Genomic DNA, 14,156 nt, shown 5'->3' with positions numbered 1-14,156 from the left:
GCCAACTCCCCCTCCACACAATGAGATATCGGAAGCAACACAACACTTTTCCAAGAACCATCTCCAAAATATATGAATTCAGCTTCTGCTAGCCTAGGTATGGACTTTGGAAGTCATCTGGTGCTAAAACACACAAACACAAACGCACACCCTCAAGGCTCTTTAATCATCCCACATCAACTCCAACGTTGTCAAGCAAAGCACATGAGGTTACCACTCCCTACTACCAGAGTCCCACCTTACCCACTGTCTGTACTAGTAAATCATGTTAACCCAAAAAGGCCCTTTGCATTCATCTAAACATGGTTTCACCTGTATAAAAAACGTGGCAAGTAGGGGAGAAGAGAGCAGGCACTCATGTGGCATACATTCCAGTCCCTGTACCCTCATCCTGGATTCACCTTAGATCTAGCTCCCTGTCTAAATATCTCTTCCCCAGAGGGTTCTGCCATTAGAATAACCACTGGTAAAAAAAAGAGGCCAAATAAGGTACTAGGAAGATGGAGAATTTAAACTAAGGAAGACAAAAATGTGGTTATATATATAATCCCTACCTCACGATCCTCAATTCTTTGTAGAGTCAACACTAAATGCTAGCCACACTAGCAGCAGGTTTTACCACCAAAAAAAGTCTTTCAGTGTCTTATGCTTCAAAGATATCTGAATTTTTTTAAGCGCCAAGTTGTTTTGTATTCGTTTTCTAATAAAAAGGGTTTTTAAAAAAAAAAAAATTTTTTTTTCAACACTGCTGTGCCAACACAGGGATATCCCCTCCATTGTATGAGACACAAAGACACACACCAACTTCGAACAGGGGAAGCAGCCTTCTCTCCCAGCTATTTTTAGCCCCATTTCATCATGTTAAAGACCAAACTTAGGATAATAATGTTGGGCAAACTTTAAAAACATGAATATGGTGAAAGAAATCTGTCCTTTTATCCATAGGTTCCATAACAGTGAAATCCTATATATTCTTCTGAACTTAACCCCAAGGGATTGGTAAGTTTATTATGGCTGTTTCAAAAATATAGAATTATATTCCCTAAGACTGAACTGCTAACCATGTTTAAAGGTTGTTCCTCCCTTTTCAAGGTCAACTTTTATCCACTCTTAAAACATCTATTTTAGGGAGAGTCTCATCCATTCTCTGTTCTTACTATATCTTTGCTAACTTTAATAGATTTCCTCCCCCAAGTAAAAATACCCATATTTTCCTTTTTTTTTTTTAAATTCTACATCAGCACTCTCGAGAAACCTTAATACTTTGAAAATGACTCCCAGCTCTACATTTTCAGCCAGAAACCACTAGCATCATACTAAAATACTGGAAGCATCTTCTTCACTCCTCTATCTGTATAGCTAGCTCTTCAATGACCACAGTGTAAAACTGTTGGTTTCCTAGAAAAAGAAAATTCCGATACAGGTATAATGTCTCTTGGCCTAAAATACTGTTTCTCCTCAATCATCTAAAACTACTGTCTCAGAAACATTCAGGTATAATGTCTCTTGGCCTAAAATACTGTTTCTCCTCAATCATCTAAAACTACTGTCTCAGAAACATTCTTCTTAACTGCTTCTCTGAGCTGTAAACATGTATCTACACAAACACAGACTGACCCTAAGCCTACCAACTTCCCTGTCTTCCCATCACACTAACTTCCTAATTACATTTGTTCCTCACACCCTCCAATTCCAAAAATCTTAAACACTTTTCTTCCTAAAAACGACCTTCTTAGATTTGGCTCAGACATTCCAATTAGTTCTGCATAGTTCAACATCAACATTTCCCTAGTGAAAAATATACGAATACATTTACATCTATAAGGTACCAAACACAGTATCTGACATATAGTGATAATAAATTCGGTCCTTACCTCCTTTCCTACAATTTTGTGCAATTTGTGATTCATTGCCTTTGCCTTCCCCCTCCATAAGTAAAAGCATCTCAAAGGCAGGGACCCCAAATACTTTGTTGTTTCTTTGGTACCCAAATAAGCAATAAAACATTACCATGATTTAAAAATCATGGTATCGTCAAAGCAATACAAAGTAATTCTTAAAGTTAGTAAGCAAGTTGATGGATTTCAATCTACACTCAAAGTACAGTCTGTCTGGTGGTGTGTCCCCATTTCCTCGTCAAAAACACAGCCTATGCGAGACTAAACTTTTTTCTGCTATCTGTAAAACATGGAATACATGACTTCCTCAAGGTCACAAAATAAGATAACAGATCCAGAGACATTAGGTTTGATTCCATGTCTAACATTACATCCACTAATCAATATTTTCATGTCAGTAACCATTTAAAATAGAATTTAAGGTGCCCTATAAAAGCATAACAAGAACAAGGCATATAATGAAAAACAAAACACATGGAGTTCTGGAGAAGAGCAGAGTGATTAAAGGGATCGAAGAAATCAGTCTAAGACAAAAAGAATCAAGAAAGATGAAGGTAAAGAGAATCAAAATCTGTAAAACCAGAAAAAGATGAACTCCCGCTTGTTCTAACATTTCTCAAAACATAAACTCTAGATGTGTCCTAAAACTTTAAAGAGACAGGATTGGGATAAATAAACGAATTGCTACATAACTCAGGAGCTAATAAGCTTGTGGAACTCATTACCTCAAAAGAGAAAAAAACAAGATGAAAACATTCTTTTAGAAAGCTTTAAATCAATTTAATCAAGATCCTGAATGGAGAAGTTAGCACAGATAACCCCAGGCTTACATTCATTCCCACAAAGCTTCTCTCAGCAGTGGCTTCAGAGAGAGCAAACCCACACAGTTCTCTGGAGGGCCCATAATTCTCAGCACAGTACTTATTGCCTATGTTCAAAATTTCACTATATGCTAAAGCCTTAAGGTCCATACAAACATATGAAATGTTAATTACTTTCTTGCACCTTAATTTGGCACTGAAAGGATACCTAAAATCCAAATCAAAGATTTTACAGACTTCACCTCTAAAGTAATGGGAAAAATCATTTTTCAAAATCTTAAATATCAAAAGTTTCTCATTTGATAGAGAAGTAAAGACAACTCAAATATGTAAAGCCTCAAGTCATTCTGCCAGATAAAAAAGTGCTAGCAATTAGGACACACGCTACTCAAAAAAAAAAAAAAGCATTTGGGTAAGGAAACAAATGTAACAACTAGAAAACAAATGTAACAACTAGAAAACAAATGTAACAACTTTTATAACTGGTTAAAGTATCAATGCTCTCCTACAAATAAGTTGTGATTCATAAGAACGCAGAATTTCCTGAGTAATTTAAATCTGCTACAATGTATTCCTGACATACAGGAATCGGACCCAGGAAACAAGAAGGTAAACTTCTGCTCCAATAAGTACTGAAATGAACTTATTTATCTTTTCAGACAAGAAAGAAAAGAAGGAAGGAGGGAGAGAGAGAGAGAGGAGAGAGGAGAGAGAGAGGAGAGAGAAAGAAAGAGAAAGAAAAAGAAAGAAAGAAAAAAGGAAAGAAAGATTGATTTTACTTTCAGGGGTTCACAGGGTAACCCCAAATAAGGGTTACCCAGAAACAAAAACTACAGAGCTGTTTCACACCCGGTGTACCAGGGAAAGGTACATTACAGAGATGTCCTTTGTGTGCACATATGCTCCGGCTTCCTCAATTTCCTTTTGTCAATTACTGGCCAGAAAGGTGCAAGTGTCCACTTTGGAGAAAGACAGAACTCCTCTAAGAGAAGCCTGTAAGTTTTCGTATTGTACATACAAAGAGCTAAAAGGTTAAACACAGGACTACCTAATAACTTCTCCCACTGTGAGGAATCAAGGTACCCCACTTCTCACCTATGCACTCCCAACACTCCTGGAAAACATCAGCAAAACTCCAGGAGGACGCACCGGCATCCATCCACTTCCCACCCCTCAATACCTCTCCCGGGGACACTCACTCTTTAGAGAGGAGCCGTGGCGCTGAGAAAGTGGGCTGGTTCCCTTCCTCCTCCGGACTGAGGCTGTAGCTGCGGAAGGCTCCGACTCGCGTGTTACTGAGGAAGAAGCGGGGCTCGTGTCGCTCAACCAGGCGGCCACCCGGGTCTCTTCCGTGCTGCCGAAGCTCAGGCGGCGGCGGCCCCGCTTACCTCCTCTTTTCCTCTTCCTGGGTCTCTCCGAACTGTGTCTTCTGCCCGTCTTGGGCCACTTTTCCCGGGACAGTCACGTTTGGGAGGCTCCGAATTTTGTCTTTATAAAGTTTCCTCTGGGTGGAGGCAGCGGCCGGCCCCCCGGGTCCCCCCGGCCCCGCCGCCCTCGGGGCTGGGGCGGGGGAGGGGGCTCTAAGAACTCCTCCCGGAGTCCTGCCAAGGAGCCGGGGGGCCGGCGACTGGCCACGGGAGAAGACCCCCGAGGGGGTTAAGGGGCGGGGGAAGGTAAGGAAAGGACGGCGGCGCCGGTCCTGCTCTCCCCGCCGCCCTGGCCGCCTCTTCACATGAGGGTCCCTGCCCCCCCGGCCGGGGGTGGTTGCCGAGCTTGGGGCCCCGGCTCATACACTCCGGGGCGAGATGCTACGGCCCCGGGTGGGTGGCCGAGGCGGCAGCGAGGTGGGGGACCCGGCCGGCTCCGCTCGGCGCCGCCCCCGCTCCCGGCTCCCGCATGTGTCGCTGCGGCTGGGACCCCCACCCTACACCTTGGGGGTCCCTCGCCCTGCGCCCCGGGACCAGACAGAAGCTCCGGCTCCTCTTCGGCGTCCTCTCACCGCGGAGCAGCTGACTAGTCCCGGCCCGAGGTAGCCGCCTCCCTGCCCCCCAGCCGCCGGCTCCGGCTCGGGCTCGGGCTCCGGCGTGTGCAGCCGCCGCTGCCGGCCGGGAAGGTGAGGGGGGGAGAAGAGCGGTGGCCGCGGCTCCCGCTGCCCCAGGTTAGGGCGGAGGTCTCGGCGGCGGCCAGGGCACGGGGGCGGGGTCTCTCGGGCGATCCCAGGCTCTCACGCTCTCGGCGGCGGTGGCAGCAGCACCCGGAGCTCAGCTCGCTGTCTCGATCGCTCTGTGCGGGGCTCTCGCCTCACTCCAGAGAGAGGGGCGGGAGGAAAGCGGCGCGGACGGATGACGCAAGTCACCTAGCAACCGCTCTCCTCCCCCATCCCTTCTCTTTCCGCTCCGCGGCTTCCTCCGCTGGCCTCTTTTTCCCTTTCCAATCACCCCGCCCTGGGCGACTCTGGCGCGCGCTGATGACGCCCGAAAGGAAGAGGAAGTAGGGGCTCGGCGAGCGGGTGGGTGCGCCCCGGGCCGCGGGACTCGCCGCCGCTGCTGCCGCCGCCTCTACGGCCGCGTCAGAACAGAAGAGAGGAAGGGGAGGAGCCGAGTGGAGCCCAAGCTGCCGCCTGATCTTATCCCCGACCCGAGGGCGGCGGAGAGGGCTTGCTCTTTAGCGGTTTCCTTCAGGGCAGGTGGTGACTGCTCCTTTGGGAGCAAAGAGGAGGCCCAGGCCGCGCGGCCATACTCGGGCGCGCACCACCCGAAGGTGAGGTATTTGGCCCCAAAAGGCCCTTGGAAAAGCTGTTCTGAGCGAAAAGTTGTCCTACATTCTGATCCTCTGCACCTGTTCCCGGGAGCGAGCGTCGCACCCTTCCTGTGGTGTGGGGCGAGACCCAGCGCCCGATCACGTGTGGTCGAGCCGAGCAAATGTTTGGTAAATGAATGAATGAATGAATGAATGAATGAATGAGTACTCGCGGAGCTCAGAAGAGTGGATGAAGTGCAAGCTCTTTGTAAAACTGCATAGCATTGTAAAGATGAGAGTTGTAATGCATCCCCCACTCCCACCGAAAGGAAATAACGGTGCGGCCTGAGTAAAGAATCACAGTCTGAGTCTTTAATGCAAAAGGAAGTAAATTGCCCGGGCAAGGGAAAGGGAGCCATCCTCCCGGAGATTGTAAAAAGAGTGTTTGACAATTTTGCCTTGCTTTTCGTGATCATTTGTGCTTGTGGTTTGCAGCTTTGGAGAGCTGGTCTTGATTGTTAATCGGTATCCGTTCCCGTCATCAAGAAAGTGTGGCCCGTGTTTCAGGTCTGACTCAGGCTATTTCCTTTCTAAAATAAATATTATTACTGTCGTGCAGCTTTTCCTACAGATGTTATCTTGGGAAGTAAATTTAAGTAAAAAAAAACCATGAAGTTAAATGTGTAGTTCTCTAGGAAGTGAAATTTTAAAAAGGCCAGAATCCTCAGAAGTCTGTCTTGAACCTGTCCTGGTGAAGAGTGAGTGAGAATGGGATACAGCAGCAGCGTTGATGAAAGGAAGCAGATGCCACAGTTCTGTCGCTGGGCCCTGGCAGGCCCTACCTCCTCTGGAAGGGGCAGTAATGGATATTACAAGTCTTTCCACCTTCCAAGGATAAGTTTTTAGAGGCAGATTTTGGAAACTCAGGATTTCTGCCACTACTACCACCACCAAATGCAAAGAACAGACCGAACAAACTTCTAACTGGGTAAATCCAAGTGCTCATTTTTATTTAAATGCTGCAGAAAAAGTGATGGGCTGGGGGAGGGAGATGTTACAGAAGCTAGAAGAGACTCACAAAGTAGCACCTACCCAACTGTCCAACTGCCCTTGATCCTAAATTCCAAGAGTCAGGTTAACTATCTTGCTTAAGCTACCCTGGATTTGACTATCTTTTCATGACCTGTCCTGTCCATATTCTTCCAAATAAAATTCGGTATCAGACCACCAAGAGATGGCCGTACACGGCTACAAAACAAATCTTTTTTTTTCCCACCAATTCCCTGGTGGAAATTGAAGGAGTAAAATGCACAAATTTAGGGGAAGGATTTTGTGATGCTGAGCACCTCAGATTTTTAGTTCTGTGGGTTTTGGGGAAAAAAAGAGTAAAAACGTCCGAGCTCTGCAACCAGAAGGATGCCTTCAGGAAAGCATGTACCACGTGGGGTTTTTCAGCAGCCTGACCTATGGCTCCACCTTAGAATCTTTGTGCTGAGACACAGATTGGCCCTCAGGAGAGCCGGGAGCCACCTACTTAGGAAGTAACAGCTGCAGTGAACTTACTGGGCAAGATCCACCCACCTCACCACCCAGCATGATAACTGGAGGAAACAGCTGGAACTGTCGACTGGAGGGGAGGAAGTTCATATATTCACAGCTAGATCTGCAGTTCTTTAGTTCTTTTATTTATTATTAATCCAGAGGAGAAAACAGCTAGTTCATTCAAAATTCTCCTAAAATCTGAAGTTGTAGGTAACAGTTCTTCGCTGATTCATCAATTTGTTTGTGATAAAGATCTACATACTATGTTAAAATATAACAAAGGGATATTTGTAAAGGGGTCTTTTCTCCTACACTTGAAAATGAGCTCTTCTAAGACATTAATCAGTGTTTTATTATCCCGCATCAGTGGTTTTTACTGTCAGATTTCATAAGCTAAATGATCTGGCAAAATTTCTTTCTACAAATGCCATCTACAGTATTTAATTACTTTTAGCATTTTCATTGTGAAATATACATTAAAATGCATAAAGCAGTAATTCAGTATAATGAGTAATCACAAAAGCAACCTCCATGTGACCAACCAGGTCAAGAAATAGAGCATTGCCAGCACTGCAGAAGTCCCCTGCTGACCTTCCTCAACACAACTCTTGCCCTCTTTTTCAGAGGTAACCATTATTCTAACTTTTGTGATAGTCATTTCCTTGCTTTCCTCTATTGTTTTATCACAAGCATGCATCCCTAAACAATATGTTGTTAATTTTTCCCTTTTTTTTGAATTTATTAAGTGGAACAACATAATATGTAATCGGTTGTACTAACTGCTTTTGCTCAACATTGTTTATAATCCGTGTCCTTTTCAGGTTGTTCATATGGCTATAGTTTGTTCATTTTAATTGCCGCATATTACAGTATTCCACTGTACAATATGCCATATTTTATTTAGCCATTCTATTGTTGATGGATATCTGGGTTATTACAGTTTGAGACTGTTATAAATGCTGCTGTGTCTTCATATATGTATTCTATCACGACTGAATCAGTTTCTGTATGGTATATACCTGGGAGTGGTAGGTGTTTCATAAACTTGAATAAATCATGCCCAACTGTTTTCTAAAGTGTTATAATCACACCAACCATGTTTGAGTTGCATTGCTCTACATCCTTAACCACACTTTGTATTGCCAGTCCTTTTTGCCAGTCTGGTGGGTGTGTAGTACTATGTCATTCTGGTTTTAACTTGCATTTTGCATTTCCCTGATTACTGATGTTGAAGACCTGTTCACATATCAGCTAGGCATTTGCATTTCCTCTGAAGTGTGGTACTATCTTTTTCATACCTAATCTCTGAGGTGCCCAGTGAGCTGGTGTCATTTGTTGTGATTTAGTTTCCGTCAAGTATGTAAAGGCAATTTTTATTCTCTGTGTAACTAAATTCTATTCTTTGTTGCTTTGTATTTTATAGGCAACTATGTTTGTTTCCCCAGCACTTTTCATTTCCCATTTCCATTCATTTTATAAAAGTCACAATGACTCTTTTCTCCTAAAGTTTATGCTAAAATACATGTGTTTTTTTTTTTTTCAATTTAACTAATTAATATCAATACATACCACCCATGTTACCACCTGGAGAATTTTCCCAACATATTCTGTTCGATTGTTTTTATCATTCTCTTACCTGTCAATTCTTTGTTTAGAGTCAGTGATATTTCAAAGCTGGAAGAAGATGAGACCCAGAGAAATTAAGTGACTTACCAGGTCAAAAGAGCAATTAACTAGGAAGCCTGGACTTCACCCCAAGTCTTCAAATAGTATATGCCATTATACCATACCTACGCTCTCCATCTTCTGGAACAATAAGGTAAATTAATTCCCATGGTCTGTAGAATATTGTTCACTTCCACATGGCAAACCTCTTTTTCTACCATTCAATAAGGATATTTTAAGCCCAACAGCTTTAGGATCTGAATGAGATTGATACAAATAAAAATATAAGTATAAACTTTAAAGGTTAATATAAATGATAATGCTAAAAGGGATTAAATGGAAACTTGCTTTAAAAAAAATAAGGTTTCTCCACTCCCAATCTGTCATTAGGCCCCATTGCCTCTTCAAAGAATTATCATACTTCTTCAATATCTGAGAAAAGAATTACAAAAAAGAAAACAGTAGTTAGAAGTATCAGATGATGTGAGAGAGGCCCTTGGATTTGATGATCAGGTCCCTAATAATTTCATAATTCTGTTAAAAATGTTGGAGGATATCAGAAGTTAACATTTTTTAGATACAAGAAGAAATCAACCTAGAAAACTTGACAACCATGTGACAAGATTGCCTGTGTTGCTTTCATAATTATCCGGGTTTGCAAAAAGAGTGTTCTGAAAATGAATGATAGATAATTTCTAGCTTTAGTAGAAAATAAATAACTTTGAATCACTTGAAATCTTTGACAATCTAACCTTAATGTTTCAGAAGAATTCTTTATTTGGTTTTGTAATTAATAGTCACAAAGTATTTTGATCTAATAAAATCTATTATTTTTTAAATTAAATATTGAGTGAAAACAGCCTTAAAGAAATAAATTCATAAAAATGTTAAGGTAGGCTTAGATGTAACTTAATTCTGAACAGCAAAGGCTTTAAAATGTTTTGGCTTGAAATTCAAAGTCGAATAATTAAATTAACAATAAGGAGTTGTCAAAGGTACAAAATACATAAATATTATTCATATATTTTTGTGTTAACTTCAAAAAAGCAGTGATATATAGAAAACATAAAAGTGTTAGAATATTTATCATAAGCATAGAGTTTTCACATTTACTTTACCATTCAGTGAGCAAAAACTGACTTGTCACCTACTGTTTCCTAGCAGTGGACTAAGTGCTTGCTGAACTTAAAATGATGTAAAGAAAACAGACCTTGTCCCTAGCTTCATGGAGTTTACAGTCTAGTGCCTAATATGTGCCAGGCTTGAGACTTCAGTCGCTATCATCTAAAACTACTTGACCTATATTATCATTGATGATATATTCAATGAATAAATGAGTGACTGCTTTTATTCTCTTGGTAAGCAAATAAATGATCGTGTGCTAGAAACCTTCAATCATTGTCATATGTCAGATTTTCATTTTGAAAAATACAGAAACATTGAAAGAATAGTATAATGTGTGTTGGTACAACTTTCACCTGGATTCGGTCCTTGTTAACCTTTTGCTATATTTGCATTATTTACTTTTTCCAAACCATTTGAAGGTAGGTTACAAGCATGATGCTTCACTCCAATACTTCAGCAAGTATAACCTAAGAAAAAGGATATACCTAACTCCAACCTTTAATCAGAATTAAGAAAATTAACAAATTTTCCTAGTTGTCCCAATAATATTTCATTCCAGCATTATTGGATATAAGCGACAGATAACACTGTACAAGTTTTAAGGTGTACAACATGATGATTTGATATACCTACATAGTATGAAATGATTACCACAATTAGGTTAGTTAACATATCTGTCACTTCACGTAGTTACCTTTTTTTTTGGAGTGATGACAGCATTTAAGATCTGCTCTCTTAGCAAATTTCAAGTATAACATGCCAACAATATCTTTGATAGCTTGTGCCCTACCCCCAACTTAGATCCAATCAAGGTTCACACATTGCATTCTTCAATCGTATTTAAATGTATATATTTTAAGAGAAACTAAAAACTGGACTCTCCAATATTTGGAAGTAATTGCTTTACATTGTATCATTTCTCTCTTTTTTAAAATGTTATATTTTAACATTTTAAACTTTTAACATTTTAAACATTTAACACAACTAAGAGTGCGATATATTTTTAGTAAACAATGATCTTCCTTTCTTCAGTAGCTTTTCACTCACCTTTGACATCACTTACTGCAGCATTAGTAGTTGGGGAGCCACTCTGAGATACTGAGTATTCCACTGTTTTCCAGAAGTAAATGGTACTGCTTCCTTCCATCTTTGCCCCACCATGCCTTCCCTGGAAGGCCCTGACCTTTCTCCCAGCCAAAACCCTTATTACCTCTTTCTGCTCTCCTTGTATTTGTCCTAACTTCCCAGGAACCCTTTCAAGAGCGTCCAACTTTACAGTTGCTATCCTCTACCCGCAGCCTCTGCTTAGCTCTACCAGAATCTGCACCTAATTTCCTTTACTAAAACCCTTTCACTAGGAGTCTTTTGCACCAAAACCAACCACCACCACTACGTGCCACCACTAATGTATACTTAGCTGATTCCAAAGGGAAGAGAGGACCTAACATTTGTCAGGAACCTAGACCATGGCAATTATTTCGTTTGATCTTCACAAATCGCTGCAGAGTAGGTGCAAGATACCTATATTCCTTTTTCTTCTTCCTGTCCACATAGGAAAACTGTATTTCCCAGCCTTCCTTGCAATGAGGCTAGGGCCATATGATTAGTCTGGCTAGTAGGATGTAAGCAGAAATAATGTATGTCACTCCCAGGCTTGATCCTTAGTCTCCCATGAGATAAACAGCTTGTGATTTCTAACCTTTCTACAATGCTTAGAAGCAAAAGATGTTAAGATATTGGATCACATGCTAGGAGTCCAGATTCCTTAGTTGATGCTTGAAGGAATGCTGTCTGGCCTCAGTCGGGCAGTAAACTGAGCAAAATATAAAATTGTATTGTGTTATAGTGCTGATTTTAATACCAAGTTTGCATTTAGAAACTTAAAGAATAGCAAGTCATTCTGTTAGTATTCTAATCTAGTGAGGTTGGGTTATATAAGCTTTTGTAACCAGACATGAGAATACAACCCCCTTTTGTTATACTGTTTTTATAGAAACATGAGTTCTGAGTTCCAATCCAAACTATAAAAGAACTTCTAGAGAAGAGAAAACAAAAACCTGAGGGATTGACTCTTCTGTGAAGGTCCCACCACAGATTAGAAGATGAGCACCCTGCAGGTTTTAAAGGCTTCTTTTTCAACAAATAGGCTTCCATTTCAAAGATGAAGATACCTTTTATTCCAGGGTTGACTTTTTTTAATAACCAAACCAACTGTCCTGACCTACCATCTTATATGCTATGACAAGTTCAGAGCCAGCTCTGTCCACTGTTGCTGGCATCCTCTTATTATTTCAATGCCTTGCCCCCAATGGACACTATTATTTCATCAACATAAGACTATTCTATGTAGTGGACTTTAGGTTGAGGGGTAACAAATTGTTATAGCATAGAACTAACTTATGAAACAACTTCAAAATCGATGTCAGATATAACTGTTTCTAAAATGGTTGGCCAATTGCCACCTTGGAGAATTTTTACTGATTATGTCTTTCCTGAAGTCTCTTCCAATTGCTCTATATTTGCTACTCAACATCCTCCTCACATATCTCCAGAGCAATCTCCTTAAACACATTCCTTTTACTTTATTGAGCAAGCAATTCAACTCTTGGGTCTCCACCTTTTACAACAATTTCATGAAACTCATTGTTAATAATGTATACAGTTGCCAATAACAGAAACCCAACTGGCATAAACATGTAGAGGGTTCACTGTTTTTTAATAAAAACTCCACTAATAGGGAGCCCGAGGTTGGCACAGTGGCTCAGTTATGCCATCAAGTACTCACGCTTTGTTTCTGTCTTTGCCATCCTTATTGCCGTTCATGTCATGTGGACCTTTATCACCAAGCTTGTTGCCTAATGACTCACAAATAGGCTGCTGTTCTCAGGAGTCACATCCACATTGCAGACCGGAAAGAAGAAGAAAGGGTGGTGCCTGTGCAAGGAAAAGGTGATTCTTTTCTCAATGTTTCCGGCACACTGCTGTGTAGGTCTCATCAACAGAGCGGTGCCTTCGAGACACACTGAGATCTAAAGAAGGCTGAAAAGAACTTTAGCTGGAAATTGCGGCCAAAGAGAAGTTGCAATTCTGTTAATAAAGTGGGAAAAATAAAGAGTAAGAAATTAGCAGTGTCAGACACATTTTGTCTTAGTCTGTCCTGACTGCTATAAGAAAATACCATAGACCGTGTGGCTTATAAACAACAGAAATTAATTTCTCACCGTTCTGGAGGCTGGAAGTCTGAGATCAGGGTGCCAGATTGGTCAAGTTCTTCTATGAGCCCTGCGGGGTCACAGACTGCCGACATCTCGTATCCTCACATGATGGAGAGCAAAAAGCAGCAACTGCTCTCCTAACTCTCATAAGGGCACTAATCCCTCATGACCTCATCTAATCCTAATTACCTCCCAAAGGATTCACCTCTTAGTACCATCACATGGGATGGGGAGGAAATAGGATTTTAACATGTGAACATTCGGTCCCTAACACCCTTAATGATGTTTCTCTTAAAAGGACCATCTACCGCAGAGATGAAATGCCACTGTCTAAACCCCAGAAATAGTTAGCTACCATCGGTTTTTGTTTTAAATAGCAATTCTCCCCCATTGCTTTGCATGCAAATATCAGTAATATGTAGAAGCCTCTTTTTTGCTTTTTGTAATTTAAATTTTTCTAGCAGTTTAATTTCAGGAACATTTTTTAATAAATTTGTAATCTCCAGATGGTTGGTTTTAGTCTCTTACGTCATCATTGCAAAACATATTAGTGGTATTTTAAGCTCTTTTTTTAGATCCATGTGTAAGAATGATTAAATATTCATTTCCCTTTTAAAATCAAACCAATCATTATTTTTATTTTTAAAACAATCTGAAACTTGTAGAAAATTTGCAATCACAGTATAAAGAACTATTTTTGTCTTGAGCCATTTGGGATTTAGTTGCCAACCTGATGCCACATCACCCCCAAATACCTAAGCGGGTATATGTTGGACATTTTCCCACGTAATCACAATACAACCATCAAAATAAGGAAATTAACACTGGTAATTGATACTACCTAATCCTGAGCCCTGTTACGTTTTATCATTTGTTTTAGTAATAACTTTTGTAGCAAAATAAAGGATACACTTCAGAATGTTTGTTGCATTGAATTGTTACATTTCTTTCTCCTCTAGTCTGAAATGTTTCCTCAGTCTTTGACTTTCATGACCTTGATACTATTTTTTAGCATTTTATTTTATTAGTTTCAAGTATACAGTATATTGGTTAGACATTTATATAGTTTAGGAAATGATCTCCCTGATTGCCTTGATACTTTCGAAGATCACAGCTAGTTATCTTGTGGAATGTCCCTCAGTTTGGGTATG

At 40.9% G+C, this 14,156-nt stretch overlaps 1 protein-coding gene and 1 long non-coding RNA gene across 8 annotated transcripts in view; one reads left to right on the top strand and one right to left on the bottom strand.

Moving 5' to 3' along the window:
• Positions 1 to 4,497, bottom strand: part of FBXW7 (F-box and WD repeat domain containing 7) — a 173,601-nt gene extending 169,104 nt beyond the window's left edge. For all 3 annotated transcript variants that reach the window (XM_039875953.1, XM_039875954.1, XM_039875956.1), the window contains exon 1: positions 3,919 to 4,497. The gene's annotated coding sequence lies outside the window, so the exon portion shown is untranslated. The remainder of the gene's footprint in view (positions 1 to 3,918) is intronic.
• A 651-nt stretch (positions 4,498 to 5,148) lies between these two features.
• The window catches only part of LOC120613288 (uncharacterized), a 34,498-nt gene continuing 25,490 nt past the window's right edge, over positions 5,149 to 14,156 (top strand). The window contains exons 1-3 of one of the 5 annotated variants that reach the window (XR_005655653.1): positions 5,149 to 5,479; positions 5,954 to 8,819; positions 11,784 to 13,924. This is a non-coding gene — a long non-coding RNA (uncharacterized LOC120613288). Of the gene's footprint in view, positions 8,820 to 11,783; positions 13,925 to 14,156 lie in introns of those variants that run through there. The other 4 variants (XR_005655652.1, XR_005655649.1, XR_005655650.1 and 1 more) reach the window with 4 other exon arrangements.

The sequence above is a fragment of the Pteropus medius genome, unplaced genomic scaffold (assembly GCF_902729225.1).
Source record: "Pteropus medius unplaced genomic scaffold, Ma_sr-lr_union100, whole genome shotgun sequence".
NCBI lineage: Eukaryota > Metazoa > Chordata > Mammalia > Chiroptera > Pteropodidae > Pteropus > Pteropus medius.
The sequence above is the reverse complement of the archived record's forward strand: the minus strand, read 5'-3'. Positions and strand labels throughout refer to the sequence as shown.